We start from the raw sequence: 27,209 nt of genomic DNA on the forward strand, positions 1-27,209 counted from the left end.
GGGAGCAAGGAAGACATATGTGTCTAATCTTTTATTGAGGTTTTCATGAGAAGGAATGGGTGAGTCAAAGTAAGCAGGGGAGAAAGGTGTAGGATGAATAGTTTTAGGGACACTAAGCAATGGGATGGTTCCAGGTGCTCTGATGAGGCTGAGAGTGTTGCATCCTGCAGGAGCAGAAGGTGGATGGAACTATAGACCCAGGATTGGTTAGTTGGGGTATCAAAGATGTCCTTGAGGTAAAGTTACTATCTCTAGTAATCAAATAACCCAGAGAAGGGCAATCCCTTCCCAGTTCAGAAGACCGCAGGTGCCAAAGCATAAGAATACAGAAAAATAAGCAAATATAGTTAATATAGACTTCACACACACACACACACATACACATTGGGCCACTTGTCTGTCTTGTGGCACAAGAATTACCGGTGTTTTGGGGCTGGTTTTCACAGAAGTAAGGAAACTTAAAGAGTAGCATTAGAAGAATCTCTCACCTCTTATCTCCATGCCAGGTACACAGCATACAAGCCTATGATCAGGTTGAATACCAAGCGCCATGCTTCACCTCATAAGAAAAACCACTTTCCTTTCACCCACTGAAGCACTTTGTGCAGTAACAGCGTGCAGTCCATGAGACACAGGCTGAAGAGAATAACTCCTGCAGTGCAGAACTCTTATCTGGTTATGCTGATTGTCTCAACACAGAAAAGATGAAATGCATTTTTCTCGGCTCACTTCCCAGGCTTCCCAGAGCTCAGACGTGCCCTGTGTCATTTCTTTTCATGCGCAGTGAGCATTGCGAGAAACCATTATCCAGAAATACTATGTTGTGCTGTTGAATTAGTTTCAGTAATGAGAATAAACATTTACAGAACCTTGTGTTTATAAAATGGTTTACAAGCACCGGCTGGCTCACTTGTTAATAATTACTTTGGGGGATTCTGAACAATGCATATTTAGTAGATAAAAGTGATGATTTGGGTGGGAGTAGGAGGACAGACAAGGAATAGAAAAGCATTGAAAACACTCCTTTTCAGTTTCATAGTCTCCGAAGCCTACTGACTAACTTCATCATTTTCATTGCACCTGATTCCACAGTCCTAATATGCAAAGCCCAGCACAAATGCACAAGTGTTGGGTAAAATCACGGTTGAGGATTTGCATTGTATGCTCTTCCTCTGTGGCCTTTGCCTTTTGTCATCTTAATTTGCCACAGCATGGGGTGCTTGAGGACACTGAGCACATCCACCCACCCACCATTCAGGCTGCAGACCTGACTCTGCCTGGCTCTGTTTCTGATGTGAGAGATGAGTCCTGAAACTTCACTGCATCCCTGGGCCTCAGTGTTCTCAGCTACCAAATGGCTGAGAAAGGAGGCTACCAAGGAAATAAGAATCCCATAAGGTCCTAACTCTTAACTCCAATTAATTCATGATCTTACCACTTTTACCATCTGAATTTCTGATATATATTTTCAGGCATATCTCTTTATCTTAATAAAACTCAAACTGACATGTCTGTGGGACCACAGCACCATTCATGTGCATGTACGCATTATTTATACACTTAGAAGACTGGGGACATATTTTAGAAAACATTTCTTAAAATCTGAATTTTCTAATCTATAGTTATTATTAACATGCTGCGCAAATTTTTAATTAATATGGTCCCTCTGTACCATTTGGATATGTCCAGAGCACTTCCACACTGCATCATGCATCGTGCCTGTTCTCAAGAGTGAGGTGTGTAGCACTAAACTTCCTGCTCCTTGGTGGGCCCAACCTCTGAAGTGAGGTTATAGATGGTCCCCATATTATCTGTCTGGTTTCTAAACTGCCTCTTGCTGACTTCTGCTAGTAAATACTGGAGTGGTCCAGGAAATATGATCATAACCAAAGGCCTATTTTGACAGTAAAGAAGGGGAATTCTATGACATTCAGCTTTGGTTTTATAACATAATTCTTAATTGTCAATAAAGATGTTCTTTACAGCCAACAGTGGTGGCATAATCCTTGTAGGAGGCATCCAGGGTGCCCACAGCCCCAGCCCATCACTTCACTTTCCACTGACCCACTGGTCACTGCCAAAAAGAAAGGCTTAAGAGAAGCCAGAGGGCAAAGATGGACCCAAAGTAACTAAACAAGAACCCACAAGACGGTCTGCCAGATTATCCACAAAACCTGCTCCCCTAGAACCTGAACCTAAAGCAAGAAAAGCATTTACCTAGAACAAACCTGGAACAAAGATCAACAGAGGAGCTAAAAAGAGGAAGAAATAATAGCGGGAAGCTGGAAAAGAAGGTACTACACCATCTGAAAATGGTGAAAAGGTACAGAAAACTGAATCTGTAGATAATGAGGGAGAATGAATTGTCACAAAAAGTTTGGGAATGATTTTATGTACCTCTTAGGACACCTTTTAAAGCACCTGCTTTAAGAATTTAGTGCTGAGGGGCTGGGGATTTAGCTCAGCAGCATAAGCGCCTGCCTGACAAGTGCAGGGTTGTGAGTTTGATCCCCAGTACAAAAAGAAAGAAAGAAAGAAAGAATTTAGTCCTGTACATACTGTGATGGTTTTTACTGTGAATATTTGAATTTTTCATGCATTTTTCTAGAGCAATAATCTGTGATGTTTTTGTACCTAGGTTTTTTGTGATTTTAGTAAAACATGGATAGTTGTGGCCACCTGCTAACTATGTGTATTTAAAATAAAAGGTTTTTCTGTCTGTAAAAAAAGAATAATCACTGTACATTTTTATATTTTATTTATATATTGCTTAGAGTTGTCATTTCCAAAATACTGTTGATGTAATGGTAGACTCTATTCTTTGAGGACTTACATGCTAATGCTACACTCTCCATACATCAGCCATATTAGACAGGATCCCTACAGGGGACAGATGGCCCTGAAAGGGTAGAAAGGGGCAAGTTTTGGACCTTTCAAAGGGAGTACTGTACATGAGATGGGGAGGAAGGGAAATGAAAAGGACCAAGATGTGGAATATGTATGTACCTATTCCCCATTATGAATGCATTTATTATATATCACAAACACATGCTAATAAAAGAGGTGTCTCATAAAGACAACAGATATCATGGGTAGTGTATCAGTCAATGCTTTACTAGAGAAACAGATATAACACAAGATAGAGAAATAGATATAACACAGGATAAATGAACATGTAAGAAATTAAAAGCTCAGCTTACAGTAATAGCCACGGAGTGAGTTGAGGAAGTGTGCAGAGGGTGTCTGAACACTGGAGGCTGAAGAAATCTGTCCAGGATCTGGAGCTCACTGCAGCATCCCGTGCAAGTCTGTGTCGGGAGGCCAATGGATCTTCCCCAGAAGACTGAAGGATCTATGCCAGAAAGCTGAAGAATCTTCAGGGAAAAGCTGCAGAATATGCAGCAGAAACCAGAGTCTGCCCTGAAAGCCAGGAGATAATATCCAAGCGGAAGGGGAACACTGGAGCTCCTCCAAAGAACAGAAGCCAGTCTGTCCTTCCTCACTTCCCCTTTATGGCATCCAGACAGTCAGCCGTCCTAGGGTGGGTCCTCTACATCCTAGGGTGTAGAATTGCTGAGCTGGTTTAGCTAAGCTTCTCAGTTTCTCAAGTGGACACCATCAACCATTACAGGCAGTGACTCTTACTAAGGAATGCCATAAGCATCCTCGTTTTGGTGGCCTCCTAAACATGTCACTATGTGTAGAAAATAAAGTATAATTAAATAAGTTGCTGATTTAGTATTCTTCTAAAAATAACTTTCCAGTGTTCTTCTAAATCTGAGAAACTTAAGCTCTGAGACAGACCAGTCATTATTTATTCATTATTCTTTCATTATGCCATCTTAATGAAGCAGGAAAACGTGCCTTACTCGTAAAACACACCCACACACACACTCTTAAAATTAGCACTGTTACTTACTAACCCAAGATTCAGTTATGAATATCAAATCACGTGAAATCATGGAAACTTACCACTATGATAATGAGATATTAAAGACATTCAGTTTTAATTGATTACCTTGTCGTAGATTTTTTTCTAGTCTACTGGAAAAGCAAATGTTTGACAATAGAGTAGTTGCTTTTTCTTTCCTACCTTAGCAAGAAATTGAAGTCTCTGTCTGTTGACTTAGCCTCTGCCTTTGTAAGTCTCCAGACTTGACTTTTCTTGGCCTCATGTTGCATATCCCAACATAGCTGTGTGGAAACTGTCATTTCTCATCAGTCTCACGCTCTAGCCAGCTGTGCTAACACAGCTCTGCCATCCTAACGTCTTGGAGCCCAAATGAGCAAACAGGAATCTTTACCAACTTACTGGATATCACCGTGAATAAATAGGATAATATATGAGGATAAGCAGAATGCCTGGTGCATAAATAAAAGTTCAAGAAACACTCAGCTTGTCGTCTTTCCCATGTGTGCTATAAAAGCGCTGTGATTCTTTCCATCGCCTGGTTCACAGACCTCCTCATCTAGCCTCTGTCATACAAGAATGGCCTTACAGAGAAGAAGGAAGTCTCATACTGTGTCACACTTCTGAACTTAGTTGTACTGACACTATAAACAAGTTTATTAAAGTGTACATTACATGTATAAAATTCACCTATCACAGGTGTACATGTCAATGATTTTCATAAATATATAATGTACAGCCATAGCCACAGCCCACTTGACACATTTCTGTCACCCCAAAAAGTTGCCATTTATGATACCTCGTTCCCACCTAAAACCCTAGGCAATTATTGAATTGTTTTATATATAAATGTACTCCTTCTTTGCATTTAAATAGTGGAATTTTACAGTACATACAGTCTCTTCTACCTGGCTTCTTCATTATGCATAAAGTGTTAGAGGTTCATCCATATTGAAACCTCTATCAGTATTTCCTTCGTTATGTTGTAGATAGACCATCCATGACCTGGAGATGAAAATTTGGATTATGCCCAGTTTTTTGTTATTAAAATAATCCTGTTGTGAACACTGATGAACATATCTTCTTGTGAACACATTTGCAGTTTCTATGGATAGTTTTAGGAGTGAATTAGAGATTATATGGCAAGTGTGTGGTTAAATTCTTAAAATCACTAGATTGTTTTCCAGGCTGCCTATTCCATTTTACATTCTCCTCAGCCATGTATTAGTATTCCAGTTTGTTCACATCACCACCAACGCATAATATTTTCTTTATTATAGCTGTTCTAGTGGATATGGAGTTATATTTACCATGGTTTTAATTTGCATTTCCCTAATGAATAATAATATTGAGTATCTTATCATGTAGTCATTATTTGCCATTCATACATCGTCTGTGATGAAATATATTGCACACATTTAAATTGGGCTGTTTGGTTTTTTTACCATTAAATTAGGAGAGTTCTATATATACTCTAAATATAGGTCTTTATCAAATCTATATTACACAAATATTTTCTCCTGTGCCTTATATTTTCATTTTCTTAGTGGTGCCTTTTAAAGTAACAAAATTTTGATGGCATTTAAGTAATTGAATTTTTCTTTGATGGCCTATACTTTTGGTGCCATTTTTGGGAAATCTCTGAAGAACCCAAAGCCACAAAGATTTTCTCCTGGTTTCTTCCAGAAGTCTTACAGTTTGAACTCTAATATTTAGACTTACATACTGTATTAATTTCTTCTGTGTTAATCCTTATGCAGTGTATGAAGTAATCATCTAAGTTCATTATTTTTGTATGTGGCTATCCAACTCCCTCAGATTCATTTGTTGAAAAGACCGTTTTTTCTTTCTCACTGAGTTGTCCATATATTTGTCAAAAATAAACTGCCCATAAGTATAAGGATTTATTTCTAGACCCTCAATTTTGTTTCATTATCTATGTGTCTATCATTATGTCCATACTATATTATCTTAATTATATAAGTTTTGAAATTAGATAGCATAAATCCTCCTAATTTGTTGTTTTTCAGAACTGCTTCTGGCTCTTATATGTCTCTTGCATCTCTATGTAAATTTTAGAATCAACTTACCAATTTCTACTTTAAAAGCCTCCTTGAATTTGGATAGGAGTTTCAATAAGTTTATAGGTCAGTTTGGGGACAATTAACATCTTAACATAACCAAGTGACTTTTTAAAACAGCTTTTTCTATGTAAATAATTTCAACTTTATGAAAACTTGAAAGAATAGTACAAAGAACAGACATATATCCATTTTTTAAAATGTATCATAGGTGCATGCCTGTAATCCCAGCACTCAGAAGCTGAGCCAGGAGGATTGTTGCAAGTTTGAGACCAGTCTTGGCTACAAACTGAGCTCAAGCCCAGCCTGAAATGCATAGCAAAACCCTGTCTCAAAAAGACCAAAAAAAATGTATCATAGTAAGAACATTTGATGTCTATTCTTAATAGAATTTAAAGTGCACAATATGGTATTGTTGGCTATAGGTGCTATGCCATGCCGCAGATTCCAGCGCTGTTTGTCTTGGCTAATTGAAACTTTATACCCATGGATTAGCAACTCCCATTTCCTCTACTTGCAGCCCCATTCTACTTTCTAGTTCCAAATTTAATTATTTTTAGATTATTCAGTTAAGTGGAATCATGTAGTATTTTTCCTAACCATTATTCATATTTACTGAATGTTATCAGTTTCATAACCAATCTGTATGTATAATTATCCCTAAACCACTTGAGAATGAGCTCCATATATCATGCCTTTGAACTTCTAAATACCTGTATGCATTTCCTGAGACTAATTCTCCTGCATAAACACAGTAGACTTACCAACTCCACAAAATAAAACACTGTTATGGGGCTGCCATCTTCTCAGTTTTCCATATTCCTATTTTATAAATTTTAATGTCCCTTACAGTACATTTTCCTCCTGAACAGGATCCAGTCTGGGATCATACAGTTCGCTTATTTGACATGTCTCTTCAAATGAATGGTAGCCTTTCTTTGCCTTTTGTAACACTGACAACTTTGATAATACGTTTTCCAAAACACACTTCAGAAACTTTCATTAAGTGCACAAATGTATTATAAAATTAGTTGAAAAAACATGCAAATGTTCTGTTCTTTGGTTTTGTGTGATTTTGCTTCCTGACTGCATTCATATTGTCCTTCCCGAGGCGGAAGGCCACACAGGTCATAGTGTGTCCCAGGGCTGCACTTCTGCAGACACACGCTGTCCATTTGCCCCTCACTGTTGTTAATTCTCGTTACCCAACCAAGATGGTGTTCAGTGTCTCTGCTGTGTAGTTAGAATTTCCTCCTTGCATTTCTTACATTATCTGCTTTTATTTTTATTCTTCTTATGGGGGGGGGGAACAGGCATGTTTAGGTTTTTCTCCGTGTCCCTGTAGTATTGCTCCTTTGCTTGCAACACTACAAGTAATTGCTACCCGCTGTGAAGACAGCATTTATAATGGCATTAAAGCCTGAAGACCTTTTCAGTGTGTATTTAAGGCTTTTCCCCAATGCATGAATGATTAGAATTAGAGAAAGCTACTACCACTGGATGTCAGTTTTCTTATCCACTTAATCTAATACAAGATTAACTCTTTTCTGCTGTTCTATTAATATCTCCAGTCAAAGACTTCCCTGATTTGATCCCTGCCATGTTCGTTCATGAATAAATGGATGAATCTGTGTTCTTGTAAGAATTTTTAAAGATTTATTTTTTCTGTTCCATCACATCAAGATAAATGAACTTCTTTAAAGGAAAGAAATGGCTCAGACTTTATTGAAAAAGAGTAATACTATATTTGGAGAAAAAATATTTTAATAACCTGGGAAAATAAGGATGATGCAAATCCAAGTGTGTGCCAGCTCCCATCAGTATCTCAGCAGCCAGTTAATAGGAGAGGATGACAGTTTTGTTATTAAATTATGTAAATACTAATTGAAGGCACAACCAAATAGGATAATCGGTTGCCTTCAAAAGCACTTTCAAATTATTAGCTATGATTTCACTAATGGAATGAAATTTCTAGACTCATCTCTAGTTCTCAGACTGATACTTCCCAAGGAATTCATCTACTTTGGGGAAGCATGGCTGTGTAGCTTGTCTTTATGGAAAACCCTCAATTCCAGAGTCACCTTCAAAGAGTTAAGCATTTTTGTCCAGTAAAAACAGAGCTATAATATGCATAGTAATCCCCAGAGGTCATGGCTGATAGGAAATCTATTGGTGCTTTCTACTGTGAAGTCCATCTTGATAATTAGTGCATGGCTAACTTTACCTAAAAGTGCATGGGGCAAGGACACATAGCATCCACTTAGGATTTGGAAAGATTTGGTCTTTATAAATGGCTCAATCCAACCCCAAAGCTTACTATTATTGATATATCTTCCTGTGGAAAATACTAATGACAGTAACAACTCCTGGAGATATCTCCTGTGAGGCAATAGAGACAACTTGGCCCACCGTATTCTTACTGTAAAATCTTAAATTTGCTTACTATTACTGTACCTCAGTTTCCCCATCTGTAATACAGAAATAACAATGATGTCATAATCATAGATTGTAAGAATTAAATGAGGTCATATTGATCAAGTGCTTAGGACAGTGTCTGGCACAAAATGTTTAACAGAAATTCAGTATTGTTGTCCTCATCTAGTGTTCCACTGGGACAGGCAAAAGTAGGTATTAATATGCTGGTTAGATGGATAAAGAAGTGGAAGCCAGTGGTTCAGTGAGTTGCTTTGCTTTTCAACCACAGCAAAGCTGATCTGAGCCTTTGAATCCTGTTTAAGGCTCCAGGAGAAGGTCCCTCATCTTTCTAGTTTTTGAGCATCTCATCAGGTTAAAGGATTGTGAGGCATTGACATCCCTGAGGATTCTACCCGGATTTATGGAGGAAGGCATATGCCAAACTGTCTCTCACAAGAAAGATTTTACCTGACCACCTCAGCCCTCAGACCCACTGGTACGTGACCCACTGGTATCTATGGATGAGTCAGTCAGAATAAGGGCATGAGTCACCCAGCCTTCATTGTTGCTGTTTCTGCCAGACTCATCTGCACCAGTGGGAAATCTCAATAATGACGTGCTGGTTCCACCAAATCAAATAGCCACGGTGGCTACAGTAAAAGGAGAGATGTAGGTCTCACTCAGAAATAAGGAACCAGGAAGTAGCTGAGAGCTGGGTTAACTTCAGAGCTTTAGGAAATAAACACTTGTTTGTAAAATCATTTTCATTTTTATATTATGCATACACATAAAATGAAAAAAATTCATAATTGAGTAAACACTGATGGTGTTATCAATCTATGCAGAGATTTAGAAGCCTACACACATCCTCTGTAGATTTAGCTAACATGTGTCCCCAGAGAAGAACTCCCTACTATTAAGATTTGGGGACATTGTAAAGCTCAGTAGCTTTTCCTGTAACTCACACAAATGCCAAAAAGAGAGGCTAGTACAAAGATGAATGTTGCTTCTGATTATCAGCTGTTTGGAGGAGTCCCTGTTTCACTTGGTGTTCCATGAATCATACAAAAGAGAGAGAATAGAAACACATAAATGGGGAAGTGGAGAAATGAACTGAAAAAAATTTTTAAAGAAATATGCTTCTCACATTCTCACCAGAGAAGTTAAAGACTGGAAGAAATATACCAAAGGGTTGAATGATTGCCTTTGTATGGTGTTGGAGTCTTCTTCTTTCTGTAGGTATCTTCCATATTTATAAGAGTATATCTTATAGAAGAAATTAAGGAAAGCATATTTTTTTTAAAAATGTAAGAAAATTGGTTACCAGTTGTAAAGGTATACACTGAATAGCCTGTGTCTCTAGAATCATTAGTTAGGGAGCTCTAGCATTAGGTGTATCCTGTCCCAGGGAGAGAGTGCTAAGCTGTCAGCTGACATCAGTGTCCAGTACTTAGCCTCTTCAGGGGTCTCACTTTAGGAACTGAGGATCTTAACATCATAAGACAAGGGGTAGAGGTGCAGAAAAGATTTTTTAGTGTACAGATGTCATTGTCAGTAAAGAGATTTGCAACCCTGTGGTCAAAGCCTGTATGTCACCAGTCCCTCTGGAATGCTTTGAGAATGACCCCGAGTCTGAGTGTCAGGTGCTTCATCCTATAATACAGAGCCCATCTGCAAAGGAGATACTTGACCCTTGGTTAGCAGTGTGCAAGACCAAGAAGAGAGACACAAAGCTGGGTCTTGGGAAGATACCAAATCAAACAACAAAAGACAGACTGACAGTGCAGGAACAGCTGGATACCAAGCTGGAAAACGGAGCCTAGGGAGATCACAGTATGGGATGAAGAAAATTCTCTGCATGGGAGAGAGGGTTCTGGAACAATGTTTAGTATTGATGGTGAGAGATGCACACGAAGATGCCATTGTGAATGGGATAAAAAGGTTTGTAAAACCCATTGAACAGTCAGACTGAGGGTTTATTCCCATAGAATCTGCAGCCATGTTATCAAGTGACTGAAAGATGTTTTGAATATCTGGACTAACATTCTATACAACACTATTATTACCCATATGATTCAACAACGGAAACCTAAGGAGATTCATATCCCCCAGAAATAAAGCAATGTTGTTACCCTATTACCATGATGAGGGGTGTTTTGTTTTTTTTTTTTTTTTTTTTTTTTGTCTTTTTCATTTTTATCAGTACCGGGGATCAAACTCACGACCGCCTGCTTGCAAGGCAGGTACTTATGCCGCTGAGCTAAATCCCCAGCCCCGATGAGGGGTGTTTTTAAAACATGTGTTATCATCCTCATAATTCAAATGCTTCACAGGCTCTCAGCAAAAGACCCAACTTTAAAAAAAAAGCTTTTACCACCTTTGTTAAGAAAGCGGTAAACTTCATTCCAAAGGGGAAAAAAGAAGGGTTTTTTTTGCCAACTCTTGAAAATCTTGGCAGGTATCAATAATGTAATTTTTATAAAAATGAGATTCTCTAAATTCTGCATAATAGATTTATAGATTACCCAGATGGCTTGTAGAATAACAGATTGAAAACAAAACATAAATTATAGGCAAGAATATCAATATCAATCCAATTTTAAAAAAATAAGCAGAGCAAAAATTTGAAGAGCATTAACAAATAGTATAGTAATTGCTTGTAACCTTGAATGTTACCTTGGCTGAAGATATTATTTGGTGTGAATGACCTAAATAACAAAAACTGAAATGGGTTTTATTTCAATCTGATTCAATACTGCAGATACCAATTGAATGTTTTCTACATGCCAGACACTGTTCCAGATGGGGATACAGTAGCAAACAAAGCCACTGAGCCCTAGTCCTCCTGAGGGTGACATTCTAATGGGAAAAAGACTAAAAAACAAGAGTGACACACAAGTTTGTATTTTGTCAGATGAGTATGCATGCACTGAAAACATGATGGTTCCTCCAGTTAGAAAGGGGAGAAGGGCAGTCAATGGCCCTAATTTCAGAACAGTAAAGAATTTGAGTAGGAAACAAGAGACCAGTCAGTCCACTCCCTGAGTGCCATTTTCCCTGGCTATCAAATGGAGCAGTTAGATTGTGGGATCTTTGTTATACACTCTTGCAGTTCTGGCTGATGGTGGAGCTTTAGTACATGACACAAAGGAAACTAAGAAATTGGTTTTCAGTCTTCAGAAGTGACTCCCCAAGCAGTGGTCTTCTGTTTCCATAAAACAGCCATGAATTGCTGGAGGGAAGCTTCTGCCTTCAAGCACACACCCCTGCAAGTCCCACACTGGAGCTTTTGGTGCCCGCCATGCCAGAGGGGAGGGGTGGTAGCTGGCTGGCATCTTGAGGAGGCTTTAGCTTCACTTGCAACTGCCTCTTTAATATGGTTCTCTTAGATGTCACCATCTGCGAAGTATTGTCATTTTAAGCCTCTTTTACAGATTAGGAAATTTATTTTGCTAAAATTCATAATTTCAACACAAAGGTTAAAACCCAGATCTCAGATTCCGGAATCTGTATTTTCACTGTACCCAGCCCTGTTTTCTTTTCTTTTTTTTTTTTTTTTTTTTTTGTCTTTTTCTTTTTTATCGGTACCAGGGATCGAACTCACGACTGCCTGCTTACAAGGCAGGCGCTTATGCCACTGAGCTAAATCCCCAGCCCTGTTTTTATAAGTGCCTCAGTTTTTATTCCAAAAATCTCTCCCAGTAAGGATGCACTCTGCAAAATTTAGAATGTGGGATACAATACAGAACAAATCAACTGGGATTTTTTTTTTTTTTAGTAGATACACCATAAAAAAAGGGAAAATAATCAGCCAGTGAAAAATTATGTACTTAAAATGCCAATTCAGTGTTTGGACCTTATTCAAATCCTGGGTCAAGCAATCATCAGTTAAAATCAAGGGGCCAGGGATGTAGCTCAGTGGCACAAGCACCTGCATAGCAGATACAAGGTCATGAGTTTGATCTTGGTACCAAAAAAAAAAAAAAATTAATACATGAGGTACATGTGGGAATTTGAATGCTAACAAGATATTTGATATTATTTTTACTTATTTAGGTTTGATAATATTGTGATTAAGTTTTTGAAGACAGCCATTTTAAAGGTACATGCCAACATATTTCCAGGAAACACATGCTATCTGAGATTAATTTTAGAATAAAACATTGGAGATAATATAAACAGGTAAGGTTGGCCATATGTTGATCACTAATGTAGCTGGGTAATGAGTTCATGAGGATTGTTATACTTTTCTTTCCAGTTTTATATGTGCTTAAAATATTCTACAATTACAAAAACAGACCAAATAAAAAAATCCCCACTGTAGTGAATGCGGGATTAATTGCACTTTCTTAGTTACTGTCTCCTCCATCAAATTGGGAGCCAGGACAAGCATGTATGTCATGTATGTTGCTCCACAGCCTGGTAGAGCTGAACTGGGCTTTGGACATCCTGCCCATGGGAGACTCCTGTCTGGGACACCTTTACTCTGCCAGCCCCAAAGACAGTTCACCCAAGAAACCCAGGAAGCAGTGTCATATAATGAAAAGAAAGCAGTCTTTGGAGTCAGATGTGCCTCCAGTTAGTCTGACCTTGTCCCCTAATAGCTACACCTAGAGCAAAGGCCTTCTTCACCTTGCTGAGCCTGTAGATCCCTTCTAAGTGTCCAAGTTCCCAAATGGACTGGTCTGCTAAGCCACAACAGTGAATCCAGAGAAGAAGTGGTCTCTACAGGGAGTAACAGATGTTTTTCTAGATCACCTGTCTCCTTCAGGTGAGAATAGCATGAGTTTTGGCTTACAGAATCATGTGTTCAGACTGTATCCATAACTTACTAATTGTTGAGCCTTTGATAAATGACCTTTCTACCTGTGAAATAATGTAATGCTCATTAAGAGAATTTAGTGAAAGAAATCATTCAAGTGTCCAGTGTTTATTCCCCAATCCCTTAGGTGCTCTCTTGATTTCAAGGGTTGACTAGATGTCTGTTTGCAAAGTGAGTGTTTCAGAAATTAAGTCATCAGGTGTAAGGTTATACATGTCTTTCACTACACAAGAACACATGGGTGGATTCCTTGTGTGTGAGACAGTTTGCCTCCAGGAGGGTGCTTTTGTCTGCTTTGAGCAAAGTCCCAGCTTGAAAGGAAAATGCCACTGAGAAAAAGAAATGTTTATTTTTATTTTGTAATGAGTAACTCCAACTAGTGCTAAAATCAAGATTAAAAAAAACTCCCAATTTATATTTTCATAGAATTTGGCCATCCTTGAAGCAAGCCACATTTTTTGACCATATTAAAGTTGATTCTTGGCTGATTCACATCCCTGGCCTGAGCATCCTGGTACCAGGGTTATTATGAAGACAGTGTGAAAATACCAATTGTCCAAATGAGCCTGACTGCTTGTTAGGACAGACTTTTCTCCAGGCTACCCTGGGGTGCTCTGCACATCTGCTCAGTGTGGCTGCCAGGTGTCTCTGCATTATGACATGAGTCTCCCTGCCAAAGATCCACCAGCAGGAGGGCCTGAGGGATGCTGCTTTGTTGCAGCATTTGAAGCATCACCTCACAGTCTAGTGTTAGGTCAGTGTGGACAGGATGAGCACTGACACCTTCTCTGTCTTCTTCATAGTTTTGCTACTTCATCTCTGAAGTTCAGGGCTGCAGAGCCTCAGGCAGGGGCGGAACCTTCCCCTCCGGCAGGAGGCAAGTCCCACTGTCTCAGATATGTTTGGGAGAGGGGTAGTTAGACAGTTCAGCAGTCTGTTATGTCAAGCAAGAGAAGGGCCAAGAATAGTTTGAAAAAGAGCAAATCTGTGATCTTGGAGGTATCTTTAACATAGGTGATCCTTTTAGTGAGCCACGTTGGGATGCAAACTATTTGGCTGGGTTTGAAATTCAGAAATATGCTGCCCACTTAGTGCCATTTCCCTGAGGGTGGAAGTGTATGAAAGGAAAAGTGAGGGATTCACGTTCTGCAGGGGAAATGCAGAGGCCTCCGTTATAGGCTACTTGTATCTTTCAGATCCTTAGAGATTTTTTTTTTCCTGGCATTTTAACTTTGGGTAACTTTGTGTCCCTGAAGCTGCAGGTTTTTCCTTGAAAGTATAATAATCATAACTGTAATTTTCCTTGTTTCCTTTATTTCTTCTGTCCTATCTCAGTGACACATTCCCTCAAGTCATTGGTGCCCAGAGCCTGTGGCAGCCTGGCTAGTGGTGGCAGAGCTTGCTGAGTCTGGTCTCTGCAAACAGGATTTCAGGCCAGAAGGAAAGTTCCAGTGAAAAGGAGGAGAGAAACCCTTTGAGTGGCAGAAAACCAATCTCCAATGACTCCCTCTGCATTGCAGGTTCAACTCTGAGCAACTTTGCAAACCTATAGGAACCCCTTTTGGGAAAGATTTTACTTTCCTTTGCTTGGTTAGCTTTATACTTCTTGATCAATTGATTGTCAGCCAAAGTAAAAGGTTGGATAATTCTTATCACAGCTTACAGACACGCAAGACTGGAGAAAAACCAATTGCAAAGCAAAGGCCCAGGACCCTCTGTTCGGTCTTCACCTCATCACACCAGGCAGAGAATACTTCCGTGCTTATTAATCATGCTTCTTGGCTGGGGTCTGGCTTTCCTGGGGGAAAGGCTGGGGACATTATGTGGTTGTATTCTCTCTGTCTAGAAAGGATGAAGTCTAAAATTGCCTAAATCATGGCGCTTGATGCTGAACCAAATGTGGTGCGGGTTCTCTAAAAATCCGTTTCCTCCTGTCCTTCTGTCCTTTGCATCTGGCAGTTTTGCTTTTGGGGAAGAAATCGATCCCAACATGAAAAAAGGAAAGGAGTAGTAGACATACTATAAATACACCCAGCTATCACCCACACTGGAGTACGCTGGCTGGCTTCCCTTCGTGACAACTGTTTAGAAGTAAATTGCCTTTAGATAAGACGCCCTCTGGCTGGTTCTGCTTCTCCTGCAGTGCAGCAGCCAGTGGTGGAGGTGTGAGACCAGCCAGTTGCTTGAAGAGCTGGGAATAAGAACTGGGAAGCAAGCCTGGAGGACTGGAGAGAAGGCTCTCTCCTGTGTCTGAATTTTCTGGCAGCCAAGGTTAAGCAGGGGAAACAGTCTTCCAGTGGCTGTGTGTGGCTGTATATGCCGTGTGTGTGTGTGTGTGTGTGTGTGTGTGTGTGTGTGTGTGTGTGTGTGTATGTGAGTGTGTTTAAGAAGAGAGGGAGGAGATTGTGTTTTATTTAATACCTGGGTTATAGTTAGCTTTCTTGTGGATAAAAGTGTTTTTCAGAGTGACATAGGAGTCATCTGGTTTTAGAAAGTATCTAGTCAAATAGGAGCTATCTTGTGTTTTTCTTCTTTTTTGAGGTGGGAGTTAGGGGTGTATTTACTTTTACTAAAATGAACTGCTAATGTCTTCTAACCATACTCAGCTAACTATGAGAGAATAGAGAATATGGTTGGCCTTTCTGAATTCTAATTCACGTTTTCTGTACTGCCCGAGTCACACCTTTTTTTAAATTAATGTGTCAAGTTCTGTTGAAACTGGTGAATAAATCGCTTTATAATAAAGTATATCAGGCTCCTGGAAGGAAAGGATTTCTAATGATGCTTAGAATTTACCTTGAAGTGTTACGTATCAGGAAAGTGGGTTATGAAGGGCCCCCAAAGAATAGTTAGAATTACATGATATCTGGAATTTACCTAAAAAATACAGGAGAAGAGGTAGGTAGATGGTGATGATTATTGGCACACAATGAGTTCATAATACCATTCTCCCTAATTTTTTATGGGCTTGCATTTGTATCTAATAAAGTTAAACAGTTGTGTACAAGTTTGTCAGTCCTTAGATATAGAAGAAATCGTTGAAGACCTAAAATTTAGCCTGTGGGCTAGTGAAGCATTTTACTAATAAGAAGATATATTTAGTGTGGGTGCATAGTTTATTTGGAGATGCTCACTGATGAAAAATGCTGGATAAGAAACCCTTGGATATGGATATTTAAGGCTGTGTGTCTGATTTGTTTCACTTAACATTATGATCTCTAGGTGCATCCATTTTCCTACAAATGGCTCAAGATTATCTTTCTTTATGACACAATATGCCATTATGGGTAAATTTCACATTTCCTGTATCCATTTATCTGTTGATGGATCCAAGATTTAACTATTATAAATTGTGTGTACATGGCTATGCATGTATCAGCGTAATATGATGTATTTAACTATGTTGGGAAGATATCTACAAGGATGATAGCTGAGTAAAATGAAAATTCTGCTTGCAGGTTTTTGAGAAATCCCCATCTGATTCTCAGAGTGTTTGTACTAGTTTACATTCCCACCAGCCGTGCAGAAGGATTTCTTTTTCCCCGCAGCCTTGCCAGCATTTATTATTTGATTTCTTGATGATAGTCATTCTTTCTGAGGTGAGATAGGATATCTATGTCATTTTAATTTACATTTCTCCCACAGCCAGGAATGTTGAGCATTTCTTCATGTATGTACTGGCCATTTGTATGTCTTCTGTGAAGTGTATATTCCTTTCACTTGCCCATTATTTTACCAAGTCTTTTATTTGGGGGGAATCTAATTTTTTAGTTCTTTGTATATTGTAGATATTAGTCTTCTGTCTAGGCACAACTGGCAAGACTTCCTGTTTGGTAGGTTATCTTTTCATTCTGTTGATTGTTACTTTTGCTATGCAGAAACTTTTTCATTTGATACAATCCTATTTTCTGATTCTCTATTTCCTATACAACCAGAGTTTTGATTCTCTATTTCCTATACAACCAGGGTTCTATTAAAAAAGTTCTTGCCTACTTCTGTGAATTTTACCTATTTTGTCTTCCAGAACTTTAAATGTTTCTGTTCTAACATTTAGTTCTTTGATCAATGTTTTTACTACATGAGAGAAATGGGTCTCAATTCAATCTTTTGCATGTAGCTAGCCAATTTTCCCAACACCATTTATATAAGAGGCTGTCTTTCCTCCAGTGTATGTTTCTCACCCGTGTCAAAAATCAAATATTTCAGTGTGTTTAAGGTTGTTTCTACATCCTCCATTCTGTTCGATTGATTCTCATGTTTGTTTTTGTGTTAGTACCATGGTGTTTTTATCACAGTAGCTTTGTAATATACTTCAAGTCTCAGCTTGTAATGTCTCCTGCTTTGTGTTTTTTAGTGAGGATGACTTTTGCTATTCTGGGTCTTTTCTCATTCCATATGAATTTTATGATTGTTTTCTCCAGTTCTGTGAAGAATGCTATTGGAATTTTGATTGTGACTGCATTAATCTGTATATCAATTTTGGAAGTATGGCCATTTTGACTATATTGGTTCTGCCTATATTTATAATTTCTGATGTTCTCTTTGATTTCCTTTTTCAAAGTGCTATAGTTTTCATTGTAAAGGTCTTTTATTTCCTTAGGTTAATTCCTAAATAATTTTTCTTGATGCTATTATGAATGGTATTTTTGTTCATTTCTTTCTCAGTAATGTATAGTAATGTTATAATTTTTGTATGTTAATTTTTATCCTGCTATATTACTGAATTTTGTTATTAATTTTAAGAGTCCTTTGGTGGATGTTTGGATCTTCTATGTGGAGGATCCTATTACCTGCAAATAATGATAACTTGACTTCTTCCTCTCCTGTGCATTTCCCTTTTATTTTTTTACCTTATAATGTTTTGAGTACTACACTGAACAGGAGTAAAGATATTGGACATCCACTTCTTGTTACTTATTTTAGAGGGAAAGCTTTCAGTTTTTCCCCTGTTTAATGTGACGTTGGCGATCGATGGTCATAAATGACTTTTATCAGATTGCAATAAGATCTTTTACATCTATTTGCCTCAGTGTTTTTATCATGAAGCATCTATTGGGATGACCATGTGATATTTGTCCTTGCTTCTGTTTATATAATGTATTGCATGTATTTATTTGTGTATGTTCAACCATCCTTGCATCCCTAGGATGAAGCATATTTGATTATGATATATGATCTTTTTGATGATTTATTGCATTCTGTTTGCAAATATCTTGTTGAGGATTCTTACATCTATGTTCATTAAAGAGGTTGATCTATAATGTAGTTTTCTTTTTGGGTTGGATCCTTGCCTGGTTTTGAAATCAGGTTTTGGAATAGTAGTTTCCAACAATAACTTTGAGAGTATTCCTTCCCTTTTGGTTTCATTAATGAAACTTGAAAAGTATTGGTATTAATTAGATAAAATTAATCTGAAATTTTTGTGGAAGTTAGCAGTGACCCCATCTGGACCTGAGCTTTTTTTAGTTGTGAAGTTTTTTATTATTGTTTTAATTTCATTGCCCATTATTGATTACTCATGGGTTTTTTAAAGTCTTCTTGGTTCAGTTTTGGTAATATATATATATATATATATATATATGAATCTTTCCACTTCTGAATTCTCCAATTTATTTGCGTACAGGTTGTAAAGTAGTTCTTAATATCTCTTTGATTTAGGCAGTATCCATTATGATTTCACTTTTTTCATTTCCACTTGCATTTGATTTGGGTCTTTTTTTCTCCTTTTTGATTGGATTGGTTAAGGTTAATTTCTTTTGTTTATTCTTCTGAAGAACCAACTTTTCAATTCATAAAAATTTAAATGTGTGTGTATGTCTTGATTTCATTGATTTCTGCTCTAGTCTTTATAATTCCTTCCTTGTGATAGCTTTGAGTTTGGATTGTTCTTATTTTTCTAGGACCTTGAGGTGCATCCTTAGGTTGGGCGCCCTCTGTTTTTGTGATGTAGAAAAGGGTATAGAACAGAGTTGGCAAACATTTTATCTAATAAATATTTAGACTTTGTGGATTGCTCCATACAATCTTTCTGATGAGATATGAAAGCAGCCATAGATAATACATGGAAAAATGGATGTGGACATCTTCCAGTAAAAGTTGTTTTGGTGGTTGCAGAAAGTAGGCTAGATTGGCCTACAAGCCATAGTTTGCTGACTGCTGGCATAGGAGTAGTACTATCCACAATAATGTTCAATGATAATGGAAACTCTGCATTTACACAGTCCAGTATGGTAGCCACTAGCTAAATAGGTGCTGTGAATATTAAATTGGGAATCTGAAGAGTCTAGAAAAGTGGAACCAGCAAAGGAGCTTGGAATTCAGCCTTGGATTACATGAATGGGAAAGAAGGATTCATTTATTAAACTTATTTGGAAAACTGTATTATATAGTTTAGCAGCTAAACAGCTAGCATGATCAGGGCACTGAAGGTTTTTGTTTTATTTTTATTTTTTACTTGATTAAAACTAAATTTTGGGCCAGGGATGTAGCCCACTGGCCCAGCACCTGCCTGGCAAGCACAGGGTTGTGAGTTTGATTCCTGATACCAAAACAAGAAACAAAAACAAAAGCAATCCAATGAAACTAAATGTTTAAGCAGACCTGTGCTGACAAGGACACCCCTCCCCCAAGTGACCATGCAGATCCATTCCAAATTGGCAGAGCACCCCTCCCAGGGCAACAGGCAGATGTGTGGCACTCTTCCCCTGTGTCCACAGTGCCCCTGCCCCATGGGAGTAAGCAGTCTGTGAGAATGAGCACTACCTCCCGTCGCAAGCGGCACCCAACTCTTACCCAGGCAAGTAGGCCTACGCTGCTCAAGATGCTAGGTTTATACTATTTCCAAAAAGTTTCAAGCATTTTGAGAAATTAATACTACTACAGAGTTTAGATTGTGTTACATGGCAGCACTGATATTCTTTGAGTTTCCTAGACAATTCCATTCTCATTTAAAAAACCAGGCTTAACTTGAACAACTATTTCTAAGATGACAATATGTAATCTATTAACTAGTGATTTCTGACTTTTTTTTTTTTTTTGAGATTCTGTATTACTTGTACCCTTATACTGTTTTGGGTTTTTTTTTCTCCTTTAAAAAACAGGCCACTGGTTCTGCTTACTATAAACTGTGGCCCAGAAGTTTATTTTCATGGGGTTTACCACATTTTGCATTTCCTCTAGGAGTCCAATTTGGATACTTGTTTTGTTTGGCTGACTACCTAAACTGTTACCTATAGGAAGTCATCAGAAATCTAAATATCTCATACCTTGTCCAACTCATTACACTTATCACTCTGTTTTTATCACTGAAATACTTTCCTTAGCCTCTTCTTCCTCCAGCCAGTCTTTCCCTTCCCAAATATGTCCCTATCCCCCTATCATTGGCACACCTAGAGGACTGCTACCATCAGGTTCTTCAGCATGTCCTTGTAGGTTCTGGGGAGTTACATCTGACTGGAAGAGAACTTGTGCTGCTTTTTTTAGTGGTTTTTTGGTTACAGAGCACATTGCGCAGTGTGACTAATCAACTTAAAGGATAGGAAGAAGACTGCATCTAATTGCTTGATGACAGCTAAAATAGAATGGCTTTAAGGTATATAGAGTTGAGTTTCTTTCTTCAGGAAAGTCTTAAAATATACCAGCACCTGCATACACAAGCACCTAGCACGAAATTAGCTTATAGATCTGATTTAATTAGCCAAAAGGTCACAGTCCTTTCTGAAGCCATGGGGTGGACCAGAAGATAACAGATGATGCCGTGCTGCCTTGAGCTCCCGGAGTTCCTAACAGTAACATAAAGCTGCGTGTAAGGCTGTCTATGCAGTGGTCTTCTGGGTCTACAAAGTTCAGTTCTTGTGACTTCACAACCTTTTACAACTTCCATCACCACCCAAGAAGAACATAACCTAACAGTTTTTATGCTTCTATTTAAAGAACTGGCCAAAATAAGACTATCATTTTTTTTGCCCCAGCAAAACATAAACATCTTTATTCACTCCATCAGTAACTTATTTTCCAAACAAAAATCACTAAATGCCTTATATTTCCAGGTGTTGTTCTAGATGTTAGAAATATACCAGTGCATAAAACAGTGAAAGGTATTGGTTTGGTGATGCCTATGTTCCCAGGGATACTGAAATGAGTTAATCTTTAAAAATAGATATTTAATATGAGATAGAGTTAAGCATTATGGAAAAAATAAAGTGTGGTCAGGGGACAAAGGGTGATAAGGGCGTGTGTATAGGGTAATTATGGAAAGCTTCTCGGACAGAGAGCATTGAAGCAGAGGCCACCATCAGGTGCAGCAGGAGGAGCTTTCAAGGTGGAAGCTGCTGAGGTTCGGTGTAGAGGCGGGAGTGCGTGGTGTGCTGGGCAGCGGCCTGGGAGTCAGTGGGGCGGGAGCCTTTTGAGAAGGGAAGTGGAGTCAGAGAGAAGTCAGTGGCCACTGCTAAACAAGGGCTTTTGCTGGAAGTGAGCTACAAGTTCTAGAAGGTTTCAAGCAGAGAGGTAACCAGTTGTCAAGTGTTTATATCATCTTTCTCTAAGTAATATTTCTGTCCCCTGTTTTAATGTGAAATACCATTATTTCCCCATCCATTTCAGACTTTTATTTTTTTTGTTTCTGTTTGCAATACATAATATTTACATTTTCTTGAGGAAACTGGTACATGTATGTATTATATCTTGATCATTTTCAATCCTTTTATCCTCTCCCCCTATGATTTCCCTTCCCCATTGGTCCTCTACCTCACTTCTAAAAAGTCTTCCTTTTTGTTTCCTGCCATCTCTCCTATGTGTAACACTTTTATTCACTTACATTTTGGGTTTCTCATAAAAGATAAAGCATACAGTATTTACCCTTCTCTATCTGACTGATTTTACTTAACATTAGGGTCTCAAGTTCTATCCATTTTCCCGCAAATGATGTGACTTGCATTGTTGTTTGTGGCTGAGTGATGTTCAATTGTGTCTATGTAACATAATTTTTTTATTCATTCATCTGGTGATAGGCATCTAGGTTGCTTCCAGAGCTTAGTTATTGTCAGTTGTGCTGCTATATACATGGATATGCATGTAGCACTGTAATGTGATATCTTTAACTCTTTCAGGGTTATACCTGGGAGAGATGTAGCTGAGTCCAGTGGAATATCTATCCCTTTTTTAGTGATCTCCAATCTTATTTCCATAGTGGTTATGCTAATGTATAGTCCTACCCACAAAGTAGAAGGGTTCCTTTTTCCCTACGTGTGTGTGTGTGTGTGTGTGTGTGTGTGTGTGTGTGTGTGTGTGTGCGTGCATTCTTGATGCTAACCATTCTACTGGAGTAAGATGGATCTCAAAGTTCTTTTGATTTGGAATTCCTTAATGACTACAGATGTTAGACACTTTTTCAAGCACTTATTTGCAGTTTTTATTTCTATTGAAAAGTGTCAGTTCATTTAGCCATTTTTTTTATTGACTCTTTTATTTTGGGGTGGCCTCATTTTTTTTAGTTCTTCATATTACAGATCTTACTCCTTTGTATAAGGAGGAAAACTTTTTTCCTGTTCTATATGTTGTCTCTTCACTCTGTTGATTGTTTCCTTTGCTGTGCCAAAGATTTTTAATTTAATACAATCCCATTTGTTGACTCTTGATATTATTTCCTGTGCTACTGAAGTTTTATTCAGGAAGGCCTTGCCTGTGCCTTTGATTTCCAGTGAGTCCTCAGTTGTCTTCCAGCAGATTCAGATTTTCTGTTTTTATATCTAGGTCTTTGACCCATTGCAATTTGACTTTAGTACAGGTGAGAGGTGTGGATCTAGTTTCAATCTTCTGCATGTGAATAACCTGTTTTTCCAGCACCATTTGTTAATGTCCCTTGATGGGTCACCTATGCAGAGTTGGGTCTAAGGATTCCTCATGGTCCACCAGCCTCTCACCTGCTTCATCTGTCACCCGAGATGTGGTGCAGAGGCCAGCCTTGGGGAGAAGCAGCGTGACAGCATCCACCTCCGCCACACCCCACCTGTCTCATTCTGCCCCCAACTTCTCTGCCACAGTCATGAGAATCACTAAGCCCTTCTGTCGCCTGAACACCCCCAACACATCATCAGGATAGTGTCCCAAGAGGCGGATAACCTTTGACAAACCAAAGAAAAAGGCAAGAAGCAAATTCTCCCCCTTCTGTCGCTTGGCAGGGCAATGATGTAACTTTGACAAAGCCCTTCCAGGGGTCCCTGCAGCAGGATTGCACTCCCACCTCCCACAGTGGTGATCAGCTCAGTAACACATTCTTCAGTGTTCTATCCCTCCTTCACTTTTTCATGCCAAACCTATTCTCTAGAATAAATTATCAATGTATAAGCCATTTCTCAGTCTGCTTTCTTCCTGTTTACCCATTCCCTATCCATTGCTTCAAAAACAAATCAGAGGCAGAAAGACTACTAGAGAACACTTACTTCCACACCTTTGGTTACACATAAGGAAACAGAGGGCCAAAGAGATTTATGTGCCTCTTCTGCAAATTGTCTTACTTGTGGAAATGATATGATCCAGTAAAGAATTAAAAGCAGGTAAGGGACAGCAGAGCTTTGGTGGACAGTTCCAAAATCCAAAACCTAGGGTAAGGCTTTCTAGCAGATAGAAAAGAGAGCTAACCTTGGGAATGACATGAAAGGAACTAGAACACAGAACTGAAATGATTAACTAACTGTGCAATACTGCTTTTAAAAAAGTATTTAAAATACAGATATTCAAAGTTCAGAGTCAATTTCATCTTTCCAGAAAGTTTAGTTTTTAGAAAGTCAAAGCCATGTATTTTGAGAACTTGTTCCTAACAAGGTGACATGTTGGCACTCTGAGAGAGTCACAGGGCATTCTCAAAGAGTGACAGGATCAAGAGATTGAACTGCAAGTTATATTTGGGACGTTAATTGTCTGTGAACTTGAGCAAGTCATTCCCTCCTTGTGGGCTGTGAGTCAGTTCCTTTTTTGTAAAATGACCATTAGTGTTATAGAATTAGAAAATGTTAACTTGAGAAATGACTTTAGAACTCATCACCAAAGGAAGAGAAGTAGGTTCCATATGTTACTGAATTATAGTTGGGCTAGTGCTGTAATGCAGGTCTACCCAACTCAGTCTAGGATGAGTTTTGAGAATCTTTCCAGCCATGAAATCTAGTGAGTCCATGGGGAAAGTATTTGGGTCCCGAAGGATACCATAACCATATGGAAGAACAGTTGACACACATACACAGTTACAAAATGACAAATGAGACCTAATAAGCAAAACAACAACTGTACCTATTTCGTCATTGTCAGGAAATGAACAGAGCTTTGAAAACAGTTATGATGGAAAGGTCAATATGGATGTAAGAAAGTAGCCATTGTAAAGTCATGGACAGGGGATCAGCAGAGAACCATGGCTGGATCCATACGGCAGCAGAAGGTGAGGTAGGCGAGTGATGGTCCTGAGAGGGCAGCGGTGTTGCTCTGCCCGTTCCTTGGCCTGGACTGAACTGTGTTTTGGCGATCTGTTTTATCATTAGAGTCGGTGAGGGGGAAGTTGAAGGTGGAAACTAGGATCAAAATCCCTTATGGTAATAAAATCAAGAGTTCAGTCTACTGGCTTCTGATTTATCCTCAAGCAGTTTTATTTTTAAATGACATTTTAAGCATGACTAATTCATAGTGTCCCTGCACGAGAGCCAGCTAGAAATTTCTGGGTGGACTAATGAAATCAGTTGGTGTTTCTGTTGGTAGTTCTTTGGAACAAACTGCTTAAGTAAGCACAGCTGTTTACAAACAAGTGAGGCTTACTTAAATTGATAAATTCCCTTTTTCATATGGATTTGGTGGAAAGGTAAAGGAGAGACTCAGAGTTTCATATTTGGCATACACAGAGTAATGTAACTGAGGTATGACAATGGCAATATGGATAATTTAAAAACAAATAAGTAAAAAGGCATCAAAATAACAGCTAGCCAAGTGTGATGGCAAACACCTGTAATCCAAGCACTTTAGGAGGGCGAGGCGGGAGGACTGTGAGTTCAAGTCCAGCTTGGGCAACTAACAATTTAGTGCAGCCCTGTCTCAAAATTTAAAAGGGACTAGAAGTGAAGCTCAGTGCAAAGAGCAATGGTCCTGGGTTCAGTCCCCATCTCTAGCCCCACAAAAGAGCATAAAACAGGATGAGACAAATAAGATCTAACAATAGTTATGTCAATGAATGTAAATAAAGTCCTCTGTTAAATGACAGACTTCCATCTAAAACAAAGTATAACCACATACTTTATTCACCTAAGACTGAATGACACAAAGTTTTACAAATACAAGGACAGAGAAAACGCAAATGAAAATAAAACAAATATTTATAAATGACATTTTTGAAAACAGCACAAGAATAGCAATACTACAGTTTGTCTGTTTGTTTTTACTGGGGATCAAACTCATGACCTTGTGCTTACCAGGCAGGCACTTACATCGCTAAACTAAACTCCCAGCCCTAGAGTAGCAATATTAATATTTGTTAGAATAACACTCCAGAGAAAAATATGTGTATAAAGAGGATTGCTTTATAAAAGATGTAATCCACAACGAATCTAAAATAACACAGAAATACAGACAGAGCAAAAGCTATGAGAACACAAGGAAAAGATAGAAACATGCTTGTAAAAAACTTAGCATATAATATTTAGTCTTTTAATAAGTCATGAAGTCAAAAGTAACATCACTGGTCACTTGAGAGATGCAAATTAAAACAATGGTGAGATTCCATCTCACTTCCGAGGAATGACAATTACCTAGAAATAAACTAATAAATGCTGATAGGACTGTCGGGAAAAAGGAACCATTCTCCGTGGTTGGTTGGAAATGCAGACTGATGCAACCACTGTGGAAATTTCTGCATGAAGATTCCTCAAAAAACTAGGATTGAGGCCCCATTCAACCCAGATATTTCCCTCCTGGGTGTCTTCCCAGAAAAATTAAAAACATCATATCACAGCGATATATGTGTGCCCGTGTTTATAGTTTGTAATAGCTAAATTTGGAAACAATCCAAATGCTAGGAATGGATATAAAAGATTTTTTTTATACAACAGAGTACTATTCAGTCATAAAGAAGGATAAACTTGAGACATTTATAGCCCAATGGAAGCACCTCAAGACCATCCTCTTAAGTGAAATAAATTGGACACACATGTCTAAATATCATATTGTTTCTTTGGTGTGAGAAATGAAAAGGGTAAATAAGACCCAAAATGCATCATAGGTACCATGAAATAGGAAATAATCATTCAAAAGAAAGAGAAACTAGGAAGGGGGAGCAGAAAAGAAAGGAAAAAAAAGATAAAAAGATAAAGGGAGGATAAAATGGAGACAAAGTGGGAGGGGAAGCAAGAGGGTGGGGAGTAAAACAGGGGAACCAGGATAGATGTATGTATTTGTTCAGGCACAAATTCCCTATACTGAATGCTATCATTATGTGTATCTAAGTTGTGCCAATAAATAAATAGGATTCAAGCATGTAAGGTTAATTTGACAGCTATATTCTGAACTGTGTACCCTAAAAATAATGCAATCTTCAAATATTCATAGACTATAAAAATTCATTCTGTACTGGACTAAAAAAACTCAATGAAAAGTAAACTTTCTTGTTAGTACAATAAAAACTAGGGTTAGAAGTAAAAATTGCAAAGTAAAATCTCACTGCTATTTGAGTAGTTAAGTAAACTTAACCTTGAATAAATATTAGGTAATACAGAAAGTGAAAGTTTCAGACTGAATAGAAGGTAACAGCAGTACAAATATTACATGTCAAAATATATGCTGAAAGACAACTGAAATGTATTTTATAGAAGTAACAAGACTTCAGCAAAGACTGAAGGAAGCTGGGTTGATAATAAGTTTTAAATGCAGAAAGAGATCCTTAAGTCTCAACTCAAAGCTTTAACCATTTAATAAAGAAGGACAAAAAGATTACCTGTGAACTTAGCTCAGA

General features: G+C 38.3%; 1 protein-coding gene and 1 pseudogene across 7 annotated transcripts in view; both read left to right on the forward strand.

The window, feature by feature from the left end:
* The window catches only part of LOC134476095 (high mobility group nucleosome-binding domain-containing protein 3-like), a 110,293-nt pseudogene extending 83,712 nt beyond the window's left edge, over positions 1 to 26,581 (forward strand).
* Positions 1 to 27,209, forward strand: part of Tmem108 (transmembrane protein 108) — a 322,687-nt gene that overhangs the window by 252,673 nt on the left and 42,805 nt on the right. The window lies entirely within an intron of this gene.

Source organism: Cavia porcellus, unplaced genomic scaffold (genome assembly GCF_034190915.1).
Source record: "Cavia porcellus strain 051 isolate PalLab524CR breed Dunkin Hartley unplaced genomic scaffold, mCavPor4.1 scaffold_5, whole genome shotgun sequence".
NCBI classification, from domain to species: Eukaryota; Metazoa; Chordata; class Mammalia; order Rodentia; family Caviidae; genus Cavia; species Cavia porcellus.